A 17,564-nucleotide genomic window follows, 5' to 3' on the forward strand; every position below is an offset into this window, starting at 1 on the left:
GATATCTGCTTCCTCCCTCCTGTAAATGATGCTTCAATATATATCCTGTGCATAACAGCTTCTCTGTACTCAATTATTTCCCTAAAAAAAAGTGACTCAGGAGGAATTATTGAATCAAAGGGTATAATTTCAGAAAAAGTCGGGGGGCACCTGGGTGGCTCAGTCAGTTAAGCATCTGACTTCAGCTCAGGTCATGACCTCGAGGTTGTGAGTTTAAGCCCCACATCAGGCTCTGTGCCGACAGCTCAGAGCACGGAGCCTGCTTTGGATTCTATGTCTCCCTCTCTCTCTGCCCCTCCCCTGCTCATGCTCTGATCCTCTTGCTCTGAAAAATAAATAAACATTTTAAAAGATTAAAAACAAAGTGTGATAGTCTTGGAGTTGGAAATGCCGGCAAAGACCACAGCTGAATTCAGACCCAACTAGCTGTGCCTGATTGCATGTGGAGGCCCTGGGAGCCCAAGGCAGCAGGGAATTTCACTCCTGCATCTTGGTCGGGGAGAAAACCAAGCAAGGCTCATCTCTTCTGAGCATTAACACTTTGTCCAGGTTGAGTCTCTGAGCTTCAGCCATGCTGAGTAAGTGGTGTCTGAGACTCACTTACAGAAACATAGAGACAGGGCTGGGAATTGTGCTTTGGCAGGACTTGAACTTGTGTCTGCAGCACGCAGAGCATTATGAGAAATATAATGGTGGCCGTTGGCCTTGCCACTTCGCAGCCATGGGGAGCCAGCTCTCTTGTCAGGGAATCCACTTTGTCACTCAGGGTGGAGCCTGGCAGCGGGAATGGTGGTGACCCGTCCCTTCTGTGTGGCTTCCTGGGGAAGAGGCAGGAAGGACTATCTGTGACTGTAAGCGGTCATTCGAGAACCTTCTGAAGTTGATCAGAGGGAGCTCTGCTTCATGGAGTCAGGGATGTGTGGTTTATTCCTTAATGTAGAGCCCTGTACCGTCTCAAGCTGGTGAAGCCTGAGAAAATCAGGGCTGATGCTTGTCTTTTATTAAGTCATCATCACAAGATATTCACTGTACAATGCATATCGTAGAATTGTGTAATGTAATGTATATTGTGAAATGTTGACCCTGGTTTCCTAAAACTCCTTTTTTCTTTACATTTATTTATTTTTGAGAGACAGAACATGGGCGGGGGAGCCGCAGAGAGAGAAGGAGACACAGAACCCGAAGCAGGTTCCAGGCTCCAAGCTGTCAGCACAGAGCCTGACATGAGGCTCGAACTCATAAACTGTGAGATCACGACCTGAGCCGAAGTCGGACGCTTAACCGACTGAGCCACCCAGGCGCCCCCTAAAACTCCTTTAAAAATGGTCTCCCTGACATGGGCAGAGGAAGGGGGAGACACGGAGAGTTAAAACCAATTGGGAACCTCCTTTGACTTTTGGGGGGATGAGACATCCTCATGAGAAAACACAGCAAACATGTAGACAAGAAAGCCAGAGTAATTTCAAACTCACATCTAAGCGACTGAAAACAGGATGGAAGTAGATTCTGCCCAAGTCCTCGGGGAGAAACTCCATCAACCATTCAAAGAACCATTAGACGCCATTCAAAGAACTTTCTAGCAAGAGAAAACAGGAGGCTGTTTGCTGCCTCCCTTTCTCCTGGGAGCCCCCGGAATCTTCAGGAGACCTCTGGGACCTTTCCTAAACCTGCACAGGCAATCGGGAAAGCAATTTGGCCAGAAAGGTTTAGAGCCCTCATGGCCCTCGGCAAATGCTTACCCCGCCACTGAGTGGGGATTCCCACTGGAGTTTGTGCCGAACAAAATGACTTGAACATGATCCAGTCAATGACAAAGCACTGTTGGCAACAGAGCCCTTGCAAGTCCGCTGAAAACAGACTCTGCCTCCTCGGAGATGGACCCTGGCCACCTGGGTCAATAATTACGGAGTTGCTGACTGGAAGGAACTTCGCCGGGGTCACCGGGCCCGTTCCCACGCACCGCGGTGGGATCCCGTTCATTACTCTAAACAACCTGTAATAAAGAGGTCTCTCCTCTGGCCCAGAATAGCTCCAGGGATGGAAATTCCACTTTCTTTGGCAGTTCCTTCCCTGTGCAGCTTGCTCTCTTGTTCTGTATGTTCCCTGTGGTTTTGTGTTTTGGGTTTTTGGGTTATTATTATTTTTTTTTACTTCTTTAAGCTCTGAGCCCACGTTTTCCCTCCTGTAACCCAAGCCCCAGGAAGCGATTCCTCCGATAACACCTTCTCACCCGCTGTGAGAGTGCTGGGGGCCGGGTCTCCTCCTGTCTTCTTGGGACAGACACATGCTCAGGCTCTCCGCAGTTCTGTCTTCCAAACCCGAGTGGCTTACTTTTTAGTTGGTTTGGGGTTTTCTCCGCCCCTTAGCCAAACTCTCTAAAGCTGATGCATCTTTTATTTTTCTTTTACTGTTTCTTTATTTTTGTGAGAGAGAGAGAGAGCGAGCAAGTTGGGGAGGGGCAGGGAGAGAACGAGAGAAGAATCTTAAGCAGACTCCACACTGTCAGCGCAGAGCTCAATGCAAGGGCTCGAACCCACAAACTGTGAGATCGTGACCTGAGCTGAAATCAAGAGTGGGCTGCTTAACTGACTGAGCCCCCAAGCGCCCACTATAGCTGCTGCATTTAAAAAAAAAAAAAAAAAAAAAAAACCAGCTCACAGAAGCATTTGCTGGGGGCGGGGGGGTCGGAGGGGACAGGGATGCTTCGGATTCTTGGCCTTGGACTCTCAGGACGTTTTCGTGGAAACCTTTGAAGTAGAAGTGCAGGAAAGGGTTTCAGGTGGAATTCTCGTGAAAACAATTTCTCTGCATGGATATTCAAGGGATTAGCAGGATGATTTTACAATTCGGTGTTGATTGAAACTCAAATGTGGAAGACATTTCCAAGGGTGCCCACTTGCTTCATAAATAAGGCCCGAACCCGAGGCTGCTCATTTCCTCCCTGACTCTCTCTCCCTTCCTGTTCTCTAACCCTCTTCTCAGCTCCCCTGGGTGCCCCACCCACCCACACATCCACAGCTGCCCTTGGGTAAACCCCAGGCTTCTTTTGAAGTCCAGCTGTTTCCATCCAGGCAGCTGGAGGGCAGGCTGAGTGAGGCGCCCCCAGCCCCCCCTGCCCCGGCCGGTCAGAGCCCTGACGTGCACTCCGGGGACCTCAGAGCTAATCTGAGCCTCGTCTCAACTCCCCCCCCCCCCCATCGGCTCCCAGGAGGAGCTGATCAGGCAGGAGGCGTGACTTCGCCTTGTCTCTGCTGCCCCTCCTCGGCACCCAGTCCTGAACAACTGTGCTTTTTGTTCCCAGAAAATGTGGGGCTCCCATTTCAAGGGATTGCAGTCCCATTATTATAAGGTGAGGAGTTGTGATAAATGATCTTCATTATGACAAAGGTCAGGGCCCACTCAAAACCTCCCCCTCCTTTGGGAAAGACCACCCTCACCCCCGCAGCACCACCCTAGTCCACTCTGACCTGTCTCCTCAGGGCCTTTGTTTCTCAGCGTGAGGTCAGTGGCATCAGGAGCACCTGGAAACTTGGTTAAAAATGCAAATTCCCCGGCCCACTCCAGACTCCGTAAATCAGCATCTCTGGGGCTGGGGCCCGGTATCGCATCTGTAACCCCTTCCTTAGGTGCTTCTTGGCCCACAGCTACTGCTTGGAGCTCCCGGGGGTGGGGGGGGGGGTGAGTGACATCTTTGGTATTTACTCCTCCCTCTACTTGTCTGCTGCTCTGCGTCCCCTCCCCCTCATCCTAGGGTGAGGTCTCCAGGCCAAAGGGTAGCCCACCCATGTCTCCGAATCCCCCCCAGACTGAGTCAACCTGATGCAACACGCCGGGCGCAGTGGGGCTCTTTCCGCAAGGACGTCGCTCAGGTGCTCGGTGAACTCGTGTTGATGAGTCAGCCTCCAGCAGGTCCACCCTCTTTCAAAGGACGGCTCCCACGCTCGCATACCGTGCAGAATGCCGGCCACGACTGTCCTTCCCAGAGCCCTTTTTATGGGCCAGCATCATTCTGCCCAGGACTCGGTGTGGACACAGCCCTACTGCACAGAATGACTGGTGCATCTAAAGCGCTCAGAAAGGCACCTTGCCTGTGGGAAGCTCTCTCTCCGGTAGCTTCTACTACTGCTGTGACCGCACAGATGATGACGGGGAGGAGGAATAGGTCAACAGTGAGGAGCACCACTCAACTGAGTTTTTCGAGAACATAGTTTGAGGTCTTCATGAGGGTGGGTGTGATGGATGGAGCCAGAGCCTCTAATCGGGACTTGGGCTCCTACGGTCAGGCTGCGGAGGTGCTATCTCATTCCCTTTGCTTCTGTAGGACCTTGGAGGGACCAGGAAAAGGTATGCAGGGCCACGTGCCCATGGATGGAAAGACATCTGTCCCTACCAGGAGCACAACTCTCCCCACGCCTGTCCCCACCTTGGTGGGTGCCATCTCATTCCCTCACCAAGCTGCCAACCAGCTCCCCACCTCTGTCCCAGCTCCTGGGCCCCCGGCTTCCACTGGTCAGTAGCTAATAAAATAAAAGGTATTAATCTCCTCAAGAATATTATTTTCTCATAGAGGATTGGGAAAGGTGTCAAAGTTCCAAAAAGCGCATCTCTCTAGGTAGAATTCCAGTAGGTATGCCTTCTATTTTTTAATATATAAATGTTAACTTTATACATTACTTTCCAAGTCCTAGATGAGGCTCGCTATAGGACACGTTCAACAGAACTTTAAAAATTAAAGAGAAAAGAGTAAGATCTTAACAGTGGTCCGGTGGTGAAGGGGGTGAGGGGGATGTGGGAAGGGATGTCACTATTCCCTAACCAGGCCAACGTGGTTGGCATAGCTAAGCGTTCCACTGAATCCCACCCCTTCCCAGTAAATGAAACAACTTATTTGGGAAGGAGACCTACTCCCTTGATTTCTGAACACATAGCCATTGTCTGCCGGCAGAGGTGGTGTGGAGAGTTTTAATAAGGCAGGAGGCACAGTGAAACCAATAGCTTGCGCCTCCACCTTTAGGCTCTAGCTGTGCTCAGTGTCAGCAGACGGTGCTGGAGAAACAAGATTCCCCTGGAATCGGTCTGTTTTCAGAGCCGTGCTCTCTGCCATGAGGCCAGGCCTCAAAGTGCTGTGGGCCCACACGGGCAGCTTGCGTGGACGGGGGACGGGGTCTTCCCTGAAACAGATCAGAAAGGACAGCAGATTCCTCCCTGGAGAGAGTGTCTCTCGTGTGTGTACCACACTCATCCTCAGGGTGTTTTCTCTGTGATTACAACAAGAGCTGATTTCAACGCTGAAAATGCCCTGAGCCCCCCCTGTGAGCCTGGCCGTGGCCCTGGGTGAAAGCCACGGTCGCCACGGCGGTGCTGACCTCTCCCCTGCAGACATCCAGAACAAAGAAGACACACAACTTAGGAAGGTGAGATGCCTTTTAAAAATTAGACAAAATCTTAGAGGGTTTATTTCCTTTATCTCTAGACCTACATCCATTAACCCACAGTCGAAGACAATCAGTGCTACTGTCTGGGAAGGCAGCTCCAATGGGTCGAAACTGCCATTGTATATCCAGGAAAGATAGAGACACAACAGAATTTTTTTTTTTTTTAATGCCCGTTTCCAGGGGACTGGCTACTGCTGAATGCAGCCTGATAGAAATTCAAGATAAAACTCTCATGGATGCGGCTGAACCATAAAGTGCCACTTAACAGACGATTTGCATAGTCTATGAACTGCTTCGATTCGCTGAACTTCTCTTTTAGCCCTTCTAAACTCCATCTCATCAAACTAGTATCTTTTAACTACACAGAGTAGCATTTAAAATGACAAATTTCAGGGAGCAGGGAAGAGAGTAGGCGTTTCATGAATCACTGGGACCAGACAACAGCCGGGGAGATGTCTGACTTTCTTATGAAGAATCCAAACCCTGAACCGTGACTTATTCTAGGCCTGTCTGATCCTCTGCCTTCTCCGAGGACCTCTCTCTCCTCTGATACACTTGCAAATTTCCTGGTTGCATTTCCAGGCCTCGCTGTGAATATCCACCTTCCTTCACCAGTGGCTGTCCTTTGAACGCTGATAATACACATGGACTTTACTTTCTGGCTTTTCTCGTGTGTTATTGTCTATCAAAAAAAAGATTTATCTTTCAGGGGTTGTTTTCTTATCTTCTGTTGCTTAAACAATCATCTTCTGTATTGCTGAGAAAACCCCAAAGCTGTCAGCTTTCCTGGACTTACCTCTCTAGCAAGCTCACCGCCCCCCACTCCCATCTGCTTATAATTTAATGCTCTGTATGTTTTAATCATTTCATTAGGCATGTCTTTATTTTGAAATGCAACTAATTCTTCAGTTCAAACAAACAGCCAGTAACTCTAAAATGAGACCGTGCTTTTCTTTTGGGTAGAGGCTGGCTTAGAAGCAATATCACACCTATTTTGAGAGGGTTTGAAAAAAATCCAAATGCTCATTTAAGAAAAAAATCACTGCTTCTTAAAAGTGGAGAGGATCTTAGAGATTCCTTGATTATCTCCACAGGTGTGGAGCTAATGTCCTCCTGAGAACTTTGCGATAAAGCCAGTATTGTTACTAAAGCCCATCAGCAAACACACCAAAAAAAAAAAAAAAATTACGCCTTGAAATATCTCATTCCTATACTTGGTGACAAAAGACACAAAAGAGAAAACTGACCCCACTGTAGAGCTTGTATATTTTATTAATGTATTTTCTTTACAGGAGTTTGCAATTTATTAGGACACGGGGGATTATGTGTTGCTAGAAGGGGAAGTGAATTTACAAAGTGTTTCGTATGTTTTTTTCTTTTTTTCCTGTCCCTGACATTCAGATTTATTCAACATCAAGAAATGGAGCTGCTGAAATTCTGGCATATATTTCTCTTTAACATTATATCAATGGCCCAACTGTACAACATGGAATTGGTGTCTTTCTTTGGTGATACTTGTATTAATTTCTGGTAATAAAATGTTCTTTCAACATTTCAGAAGCGCAAGTAACATTTTGCATACAATAGACATTTCAGAAATGTGTGTTGAAACATTGGTAGAGAAATGGGTAGGATACACGCTGACATTTAACATTTATGTCTTAATTCAGCTGTAAGTGCCGGTGTTTATTAAAGTTGATGCATAGCAAACACAACTGGGTGCTTTCTGATGTATTCTCTTCCGGTGAAGATTTCTTCTACTTCCAAAATATAAGTCAGAACCATTTAAGTTTCTATATGAAGGTTGAAATGATGATAATAATCCAATAGTGAAGTTGTCTTGGAGGAATTGTTTTAGGACACATTGGTGAGTTCTTGACAGATGGGAACCAGAGTGTGGCTGATACAAATGGTTGTCATACGCCATCTAGTGGCGGTATGTGAAACTGTGCTCATTCCATAGGAAAGGCTTTTGGAGCAAGTTTGTCGGCTCTAAATTTCAGTGCCTGTCGGACTGCCAATATACATCTGTCCATCTTTAAGGCTTTCAACTAAGAGGAAACACTGAAGGAAGCATGCCAAATTATCTTCCAAAATCTCCGTATCCTTGGGAACAACTAAGAAGTAACTAGCGGGGGAAACTATTTCTTTCTGGATCCTGAGAAGCAAAGGTGGGAAAGCAATTGGAGAAAACTTTGCCTGCAACAAACGTGATATAAAGCAAGGTAAGTAGCATGACCTTTTCCCCACAGGAACTTTCACTGCGTACAGAAATCCTTGATCTGGCCATGACTTCTACCACCCGCAGGACTTGCTTACCACTGCCGAATTTGCACAGGGGGGAGATTCTGTGGCAGGTGTCTAATTTTATCCAGCATTTGGTGCTACTTCATAAGACATCTTAATTCTTACACATGTGCATAATCGTGACGTTTTGCACTGCGTTACGATGTCACATTTCGCAATTACCAATAATCTGATATTCAACCATCTAATTTAGGTCTATTATAGTAAAAGAGTTAAGAAATCCAAAATTAGTAGTGGAAAATAAATGTCCCCAGCTTTCAGTTTGCATTGTCAACTAGTCCAAAGTACAGTGAACACTCTGAGTTCTTCTTCCAGTATATCTGTGTGAAATGTCCTCAAGACAAACCAAAGTGAGACTGTAAGTCATTTAGGAGTAAATTTTGCAAAAGAAAAAAAATCACTACATAAGCAGTGTGTGTGCAGAGTGGAATGGTTGGAAGAGCATTCGATATTTGAAAGTAAAATTAAGACAAAGTGTTTAGAAATCTCCGAAACCAAGTAATTTTGCTTCTGTCTAGCTTTCTACCTTAGCAAGTTTACAGTGCTTGAAAAATGCTGCTTTCAAAGTAATGTGAACTGCTTTTTAAGATCATCAAACACAAAATGATTTAGCATATCAGTTCCAAAATCGAAAATACTACAAGATCATTTCCCCTGTGTGTTAAGGTCAATTTCCACTATAAATACGTGCTTTCAATATACAAGGCTCAGCCTAAAAGAGATTTGCATTTGCCTTTTGAACTACCATCCTGATCTCTACGTTGAGATAAAGCTTCAGCTACATCTCATTTTATTTTTCACTTTCTTTGTCAAGGGGCTTTTTATTTTAAGGGAAACATGGATTGATTTAAGGCACATATCATTTATTTTTAGAAAAGGCTGTGAGCAACTAGTAACCCAAAAAACCTGATTGTTACACAGATGAAGTCACCAATCAAAAAAAATCCTGAAATGGCCCATCGCTTTAGTAGACTATCCTTAATTAAAAATCCATTGTCTGAAAGCTAGAAGTATTAGGAAAAAAATACTGATATGTAAAAACAAATCAGATCCATGGGCTTAGGTACCTATTGTCGCCTACATATTGGGATGTCTACAAAGAATTTTTTCCCCCAAACCTTTCTGCTTTCCTTAATCTTAAATGTTCAAAGTGATTTGCATTTTCTGGAATATTCACCTAATAACCGACATTATCACTTACAAGGAAATCAGACTAATTTTTGGCTATGCTGTGCCTCTCTAAATCCTAACTGTGTTATGAGGGAGCAGAAAAATAAAATTTGCAAAATTCCAGTCTCTGGCCCTTGGCGTTTTGCTGGCTTCCCTGTTTTCTATCAGGTCTCCTGTGTTTATGCCACAGCTCAGCTAAGGGCTGATGCACACAATTTTCCTCACATGCCAACGCAACACCTCTAAGTATACCTGAAAATAAAAATAAATAAGGATTTGAAAATTCCCTGTCTGTGGCAAGGTAGGAGCGTGTGGTGAAAGCCGTCTGGAGTTGCCTTGATGGCCTCGGCAGTCGGGCGAGAATCATGCCATTCTTTAAAACAGCTGACTCTCTCCCCTGTCCACTTTATGGAGATATTGCTGGGATAGACAGAGACAATTTCAGGAAGGTTTGGGGCTCAGGAGGACATCAATGCAATGCATTGTTTTGCACAGTCTGGCTGGAGGGTGTAGCACAAAGTAAAATTAAGACCTCCTCTTTCATTGTGAAGCACAGTTGGGCTGTTTGATCTCTAAGTCCTCTGGTAATTGGAGTCTACACAGCATGTGGAATCGGGGCCTGAGCGGCTCGCCCGCCTGCCCAAAGCCCACAGCAGATCTGCCTGGGGCACCGTTTACCCCCGGCCAGACCCAGCCTGTCTTCACGGTTCTGCCTGGCTGCAGGCAGGGACTCTGAGCTGAGAAAACGAAAAGGTGGGGGTGTTAAATGCAAGAACTGCTGTTTGTTACCGGGTGCACAGAAGTAACCAGAAACTACCCGACGTCTGGGGACACATGCCATTCCACGACCCTCTCCCCGTGTCCTGATCCGACTTCACCACCGCACACCGGCTTTTCACACTGGACTGCCGTGACAGATCACCATGCTCTTTCTCCTCGAGCCCATCGGGTGCCATGGTTGGTTTCCACACCCCGCTTTCCACGGACAGGCACTGGGCACCTGCCAGGCACCAGGCATTCATCTGCGGTGAATGGCAACGATTTGCTGCCCTCAGCAAGTAAGGTGACCAAGCATCCCAATTTGCCCCGACTGAGGGGGTTTCTGGGACTCGGTGCTTTAGGCATTAAAACTGGTACCATCCCTGGCAAATCAGGCCGAGGTGGCCACTCTGTAATGAGCCTAGCATCTGCTGTCTTCTATGGGTCCTTGTCTTAGAAGTTTATGCCTCTTTCCACAGAGGAGAGTCCTTTACCCATGTCTTCATGTCCGAAACATAGAAGCTTCACATCTTTGAGCAAGGCCGGACTGCACTTTACCAAACCACGTGCTTCCTTTCCTAGATAATCACGGGGTGGATCCAGGTTTTGAGGGGCGTGAAGCTTATACAATCTGGGACCTTCTTTAAGAAAAGTAGGCAGAACGCTGAATACAAAATATGCTGGGAGGGAATGTACAAAACAAGGGGCCCCAAGGGTGAGATTCATATAGCTTCACGATCAATCTGCCTTTGCATATAATAGTAATCGGTGATTAATGTTTATTAAGTCACTTAATCCTAACAGCCTATGAGGAAAATGAGGTCATCAGTCCCATTTTACAGATCAGAAAGTTGGGATCCAAGAAGGTTGGGTAACTTGCCCGGGGCCATCCAGCAACATCCACTGCTCAACTTCCTTCTGCCAGAAGTGGCCAACGGATAGTGGGGGCAAATGGCTCCGCCTCCCGCTGGCGCAAAACTTGCAAAACAAAATCACCTGGGCTAAGCAGCTCAACAAACCCAACTGGTTTAAAAATTAAATCCTTAAGAGCTAGTCAAATTTTGTGGACCCCAAGAAGTTCTGGGTGGCAGGCAGCCCAGAAGAAGGTGAGTGCATGGGTGGCTCTCAGAGAAGGGATTTACCCTGCCAACATCACGCGTTTCTCTGGCTGATAATGGGAAGGCTGATGCGTGCCTCGCTATGCATGGTGGTTGTACCTGGAAGTCTACCTTCCCCTGCTAACGGAAGGCAGTGGATTCTCCCAAGTGAGTCTGGGGGAAACTGCTTTCTTGCCTTGTTTTTTTAGCATGATGCTTTCCCCACTTTTCCCCCATCTCTCCTTTGAGCCCAGCCTGTGCCACGCACACTGTGGGTATCCCTTGGTCCATAGTTTCGTAAGGAATCCACTGACCGAAAGCAGCAGACAGAAGATTAAGTGTGTGCCCTTTGCCACCAAACTCCTGGTCTTGGGGTCTTTGTCCTGTGATCTCGGATGAGTCACTTAACTTCCCGTGCCTCAGTTTCCCCATCAATATAATGAGGGAATTAACAGTATCTATCTCACTGGGTTGTTGTGAGGAGTAAATAAGTAAATATATATACAATGAATCAAAAGGGCCTGGTGCAACACAACACTATAAATGTTAACTCTTTTCTTTTAATTTGTTTAATGTTTATTTATTTTGAAGGAGAGAGAAAGAGACAGAGCATGAATCCAAAGCAGGCTCCCGGCTCTGAGCTGTGCACAAAGCCCCAGGCAGGGCTCGAACTCACAAGCCATGAGATCATGACCAGAACTGAAGTCAGAGACCTGAGCCACCCAGGCGCTGCAAATGTTAACTCTTAGTATCATCAAATTATTATTACTGGTAAGTGGGCATTTCTGGGCAGAAATCCCAACTAGAAGGAAGGGCAGCCAGCCACAGGTACAAGCCCACAGGTGGGACAGTTGAGTGGCCACTTCCGTTTAGAATCAGCAGATTGACTCTAAACAGATTCTAAACAGATAGCCTTGTTTAGAAAGTCTCCGTTCCCCAGCCATCTCAGAAGCGGGTCCTGGTCTGTCTGCAGGACACACGCTTGGCCTAGAAATGGCGCGTTAAATAGCGCCAGTTAGGCGTCACATCAATGGCTAATTAAAGTGGCATTAACCCTAATGGGCTGGGAAGCAGGACTCTCGCTTCGCCACTGTGGGTTTGCACAGGCTCGGCCGGGCGTCCCCCACCCCGGACTCGCACCTTGCGGGGAGTGGGGCCCTCGGGAGAGAGAAGCTGGGTGCAGGGCCAGAAGTGACGCAACGTCAGAATCTGCTTATTGTTCCCGACAAATAATAATATAATAAAGCCAGAAATGTGCTTGTACCAATCAGTCACAGGTGCTGATAATAGTTCACCTAATTACTTCATTATTTTTTGCCACTCCAGCGAGCAGTTTGTATTTATGTCCTGTATATGGTTCTATTACTACCACTTATTGTGACGATTCCAGCAATTCCGAGGAATCTCTGAGGGCCTGGACAAGTAGAATCTTGTTTTTCTTGATTTCCCCGGAGGGGAGGAGATGTGGGGGAGGGGGGAAGGGCTGGGGGGGAGGAGTTTGGAGGAAAGCTTCAACCTCCACCTACAATTGCTCATCTCAGATGAATGTTAAAAGATGGGTGATTTTTTGAAACACTAGAATTTTAAAACAAAACAAACAAATCCTATCCTACGAGTTTCAAGGCCAGCTGTGATGAGGGACAGCTCTGGGCCTGCACCCATGACGACGGAAAAGTGCTTGGACCCCGTGCCCGCATCACTAGGTGAGAAGCCCGTGGGGAAGCAGTCCTGGGGGGGGAGGGGGGGCGTGCTGTCCTAATGAATACAAGGCCACAAATGAAAGAAGTTGGCTTGGAAAAACATTGTGAATTTTAGTCACTCAAGCATCAGTAAATCGGCTGGAAGTCAGGGCTGGCTGTTTATAGCTTGTTAAGATGTTGATTGTTTACAAATTGCATGTTCCCTTTGAAAAAGTGAGCACCTCTCAGGGGCTTCTCATCACTCCTCACTTGCTGGGGCGCTTCCTGCCTGTTGCAGATCTAATTGGTGCACCCCTCCACTTTGAGGCCCTTTCTCTCCTCTGTTCCCTCTCTCCCCTACTCCTAGTTTACAAATCATTCTTAAACCCAGTCCCCAGGCCCTGGGCTCTGTACAACCTTCTATTTTCTTGTTATTTGCAGATACCTAGAGGAGCGAATGCTGACACTGGCTGGTCTCTCCACCCCTCCCCCCCTCAGGCCCCACTGCCTTGCAAAGGGGCTTCAAGGACCTGATTGACACACCTCAGCTCATTTGCAAGGTCGGGAGCCAAAAGCAAGCAGAGAAAAAAGGCACAGTCCAAAGAAAAGTGATCAAGCCATTAGACAACTGGAGGGCGTGCGTCCTAATTCGTCCTTTCATGGAGACCCAGAGAACAGGTGACAGGGGCTGGTAACAGCCAGGAGAGGAACCCAGGGCCGCTGACCCCTATGTGCAAACTGCCTCACAGGAACTGCTTTCTCTGAGTTAAACACTTCTGTGTTTAAACCCATCCATTTATTTGCTCATTCAGCAGGTAATGGGCGGCTGGTCCACCACGGACAAGCCCTAGAGCTACACAGATGCATTTTGGAAAACCAGGGACCCCCAAGCACAGCCTTCAGCTCCTTGAAAGAGCCACAGGAGAGACGGAAGCAGGTGGAGTTCTCACCGCACTCTGAGGTTTGCCGCTGAATTTCCTTCCTGAGATATTTTCCCTGTGCGGTCCCTGGGAGCCCACAGCCCCTCTTCCGTGAGCAGAAACTGCCGATGTTGTCCAAAGCCAGCCAGCTGCACTTGGCTCTGGGAGGCAGGAACGGGGGAGGCGAGGGGGTTAATTTGTAAATTAACCTACTCAATAACGTGGGTCGTGGTGGGTGGGGGGTGGGTGGGCATGCTGACCTGTCCCTTTACAGTCCTGCTGCTGCCTGGCCTGAGGGCTGTTGTCCATGTGGGCTTTGGTAACAATTGTCACTCTTCAAACAGGAGCTTGGGTTGGGCCAGGTACTAAGAGCTGTAAATAAGCAACAGATCTCCATGACCATCACCCTAGTCCCGGGGTGGGGTGGGGGCGGATCCCAGGCAGAGCTTCTGACGGGTGATTTGCAGCCAGCACTGTGCTCAGAGGACCATTCCTCAGGAGCACATGAGGACTGGTAAAGGACTCAGAGGAGACGTCACCACTGGCCATCACCCCAGGGTCCCCTATGGGAAGTGTGTCGCAGTGACGGTGGCCCAGCAGCAGGTGAGGAGTCCATCCTAGGGCTCTTCTGGTGCCCTCTGCTGGGGCCTGCAGGGGTGGTGCAAGCTTACTTGGAGGGCAAAGGTTCTCGCTGTGTCTAGACATTTACATTGTGTTGTAGACACTTAGAGGGAAAAGCCTCATATACACAGTGTACATTTTCTGGGGCTGCTGTAACAAATCCTCACGAACCAGGTGTCTTGAAATAACAGAAACTTATTCTCCCAGGGATCCTGAGACTGAAAATCCAAAATAATGTGTCAGTAGGCCCATGCTCCCTTTGAATGCTCTACGTGAGGATCCTCCCTTGCCCCTTCCCAGCTTCTAGAGGTTTCTGGCAATCCGTAGAGTTCTTTGGTTTTTAGACATGTCACTCTAATCTCTGCCTGTCATCACATGGAGTTATGGGCTGAGTTGTGTCCCCTCAAAATTCATATGTTGAAACCCTACCCCCCAGTACCTCAAAATGTGATTGTACTTGGAGACAGAACCTGTCAAGAGGCAATCAGGTAAAAATGGGCCATCAGGGTGAGCTCTGGTCCAATATGACTTGAAAAGGAGATTATGACCAAAAAAACATCACCCAAAGACGACCATACGAGGGCACAGCAAGAAGCCAGCCATCTGCAAATCAAGAAGAGAGACCACAGAAGAAACTGCCATCTGCCGACACCTTGATCTTGGACTTCCAGCTTCCAGAACTGTGAGAAAACAAACTTCTATTGTGTAAGTCAGCCTGTCTATGATATTTTGCTGTGGCAGCCCTCGCAGAGTAATACATGTGGCTTCACCCTCCTACGTGTGCCTCTCTGCATCTCTTCGTATAAGGACACTAGTTACATTGGATTAAGAGTCCACCCTACTCCAGTGTGGCCTCATCTTAACTAATTGCCTTTGTAACAACATTACTTCCAAAGAAGTCAGCCTCTCAGGTTCCTGGAAGGATATGAACTTTGAGGAGAACACCATTCAATACAGTGCACTTTGCTAAAAAGAGTAGCTCACCTTAACCCACTGTTCATGGTGACTGTTTTTTATGGGCCACCATTTTCTCTTCTTCCTGGAGGGAGGTCAAGGGACAATGCACACCATGCTAGTGGTTTTGCAAAGGACAAGAGACTAGTAAGAACATCTATAAGGGCTGGGAGAACCAGTCTGAGAACTAAGCTAAGTCCTCCAACAGCCCATGCCCACCCACTAGCTGGGATGGCCCATGCTGCTTTGTCCAGCTCTGTCCATCAGGAGCCTTGATAATCTGCGGTTATCTACACCTGTGATCTGTCACTGATTCCAATTTTTCCTGAGCTGTTTGCCAGGAAACAGAATATGAGATGTGAGGCTGAACAACTGGTTTGATTCCTTCCCATCAAAAAAAAAAAGCCAGCTCTTCTCAAGGATGGTGGAGCTGAGGGGTGGGGGTTGTTTACATAGGTGTCTCTTGCTCCTATTTATTAGAAGGAATGAGAATTTGGTGGTCCTCAGTCTTGGCCACCTGGAGTGGAATCACCTGGAGATTTTTAAACAAATACTGATTCCTGGATTCCCCCCAGGGATGTTGATTGAATTGATCTGGGACAGGTCTAGGCATTAGGATATTTAACAGGTCCCTAGGTCATCCTAATGTGCAGCCCTGGCTGGGCAGTACCTGCTCTAATATGTCCAGAGTCCTGAGTTAGCAGGTAAATGGAATCAAGGTGAACTTCAGATCATGCACTCCAAGTCCCTGGCAAAAGAGACCAGGAAACCAGCACCTAACTGCCCAAGCAGAGAACCCAGGGGACAGAGATGAAAACCCAGCGTTGGCTGAGGCTCCCATCAGCCCCTGGCTTCTCTCAAAGTTTTCATTTCCTTGCTGCAAATTAACATATTTAATGATTTCAATCTATCCTGCCAATCTGCCTTTTCATGAGGTCTGCAGGCTTTTCTTGACCTGGTATTCCTGACCCAGATATCTTTTTTCATCTACATTTGAATATGGGCATCAATCTCCCTATTGCTTTGGTGCCTGATCTAATTGGCTTCACAGGGAGAAAAGCCTCACAACAGGGTCCTAGCCAGCCTTCAGTTTGGGTTGTCACAAGTCACCGGGGGCCCCAGGTAAGAACATAGGCCTGGTTTTCGGCACACTACCCTACTCCACAGACATCCACGAAAAGCCCACGTTCTCCTCACGACCTCCAGTGGCAATCTGTTTATAAGTTCGAGGCTCAGCTGGCTAACAATTACAGCCATACAATGCCTCATTTTTCCCATCCAGACTTTTCAACTTGTCTGCTTTACCTCTACAGACTGAAAAGTTGTGATTTGCTTTTATATGCTCATAATTTGTTGCTTCAGGTCTTTTGTGTTGGCTTAATATTAGAGAGCAAGAAAATGGGAAGAATAATTAAAAAGATGGTGTTCAATTCAGTGGGGATGAGGAAGTCAAGGGTCATCTTTGTTGAAACTGGGAAAGAAAAGTGGCTTTCATGTCCCCTAATAAGACAATTTTGCAAAGTGTATTTTTCTTAGATTTTATTATAGCTTCTTTATTTATTTATTTTTTTTTTTGGAACATTTCAGACTATCTTCTTGTTGTTCCTTTGGAAACAGGGTCTTTGGCTCTCTTCTCGCCGTCGCTGCCTCTGACTCTTTCTCTCCTCTCCTTGGGAAGCGCCCATATTCCTTGAAGAATCCTGACTCTTACAAGGTATGTTTTCCTGCAAATGATTTTCGTACAATTTATTGCCAAGTCTTCAAGTGTAAGAAAAGACTATACTTTTGCTGTAGTTCTCGAAGGAATTTCACGGAGATCCATGGTTGCAAATCACCCACTTAAAATAATGAAAGCCCAACCTAAGTGGTTCCTCGCTGGGGGTGCAACACTCTTCTGCTTATTGGAAGGCCTGGGGCACCCGGGGTGCTTGGACCTGCCTGCTGGGATAGGAGGAATTAATTAAATTACCTTGCATTTAGTGTTAATTTTGTCCTAGGCTTGTCAGAGAATAGACAAGCCTAGACTTGACTGGAAGCATCAGCCTGGGCCTGAACGGGGTCTTCTCTCCTGGGTTGTCCTATTGTCAGATTAATTGAGTTGACATCCTGGTTGCGATCAGTTACAAACATGGTTCCAATATTATTTCAACAGGTGTCAACTTGGGGGCTGTGGCCAAACTCACGCCACCAGCTAAAGGAGAATGACGGTTTGGCCACCCAGGGTCTGACGTGACTGCGTCTTATCCAGCTGGGGAAAGGGAAGGGAAGGGAGGGGAAGATTGGGGATGTTTCTGAAGAACCATCACTTGCAAGAGAATTTAAGACTCAGATAGGTTAAGAGGTCAATTTGGCACACACTTGATCTGGGTTGAGCTTGCAGCAGGGAAGTCTTTTGGTGATATAAGGATGTATTGAAGATCTTCCTACATTAGCAGTGAACGCTTTTGATTACTGATTAAAATTTGCATCTGGAAGTGGTTTGTAAAAAGTCCTAATTAGCATGAAATTATATTTCCCTGTAATGTTGTGGTCCCCAATCCATACAGACCAGACCTGTAAGGCTGTAACTCTTTAGGAAAGGAAAGTGTTTGGATCATCCAGGCCCTCCGATTGCCAAGACCT

General features: G+C 47.1%; 1 long non-coding RNA gene across 1 annotated transcript; it reads left to right on the top strand.

The window, feature by feature from the left end:
• Positions 1-12,385: 12,385 nt before the first annotated feature.
• On the top strand, positions 12,386-17,233 carry LOC120235185. The gene is made up of 5 exons (XR_005529333.1): positions 12,386-12,471; positions 12,889-13,125; positions 13,260-13,408; positions 16,560-16,656; positions 17,095-17,233. It is a non-coding gene; the product is annotated as an uncharacterized LOC120235185 (long non-coding RNA).
• Positions 17,234-17,564: the final 331 nt, after the last annotated feature.

Source organism: Hyaena hyaena, unplaced genomic scaffold (assembly GCF_003009895.1).
Source record: "Hyaena hyaena isolate Hyena2069 unplaced genomic scaffold, ASM300989v1 scaffold_124, whole genome shotgun sequence".
Classification (NCBI taxonomy): domain Eukaryota; kingdom Metazoa; phylum Chordata; class Mammalia; order Carnivora; family Hyaenidae; genus Hyaena; species Hyaena hyaena.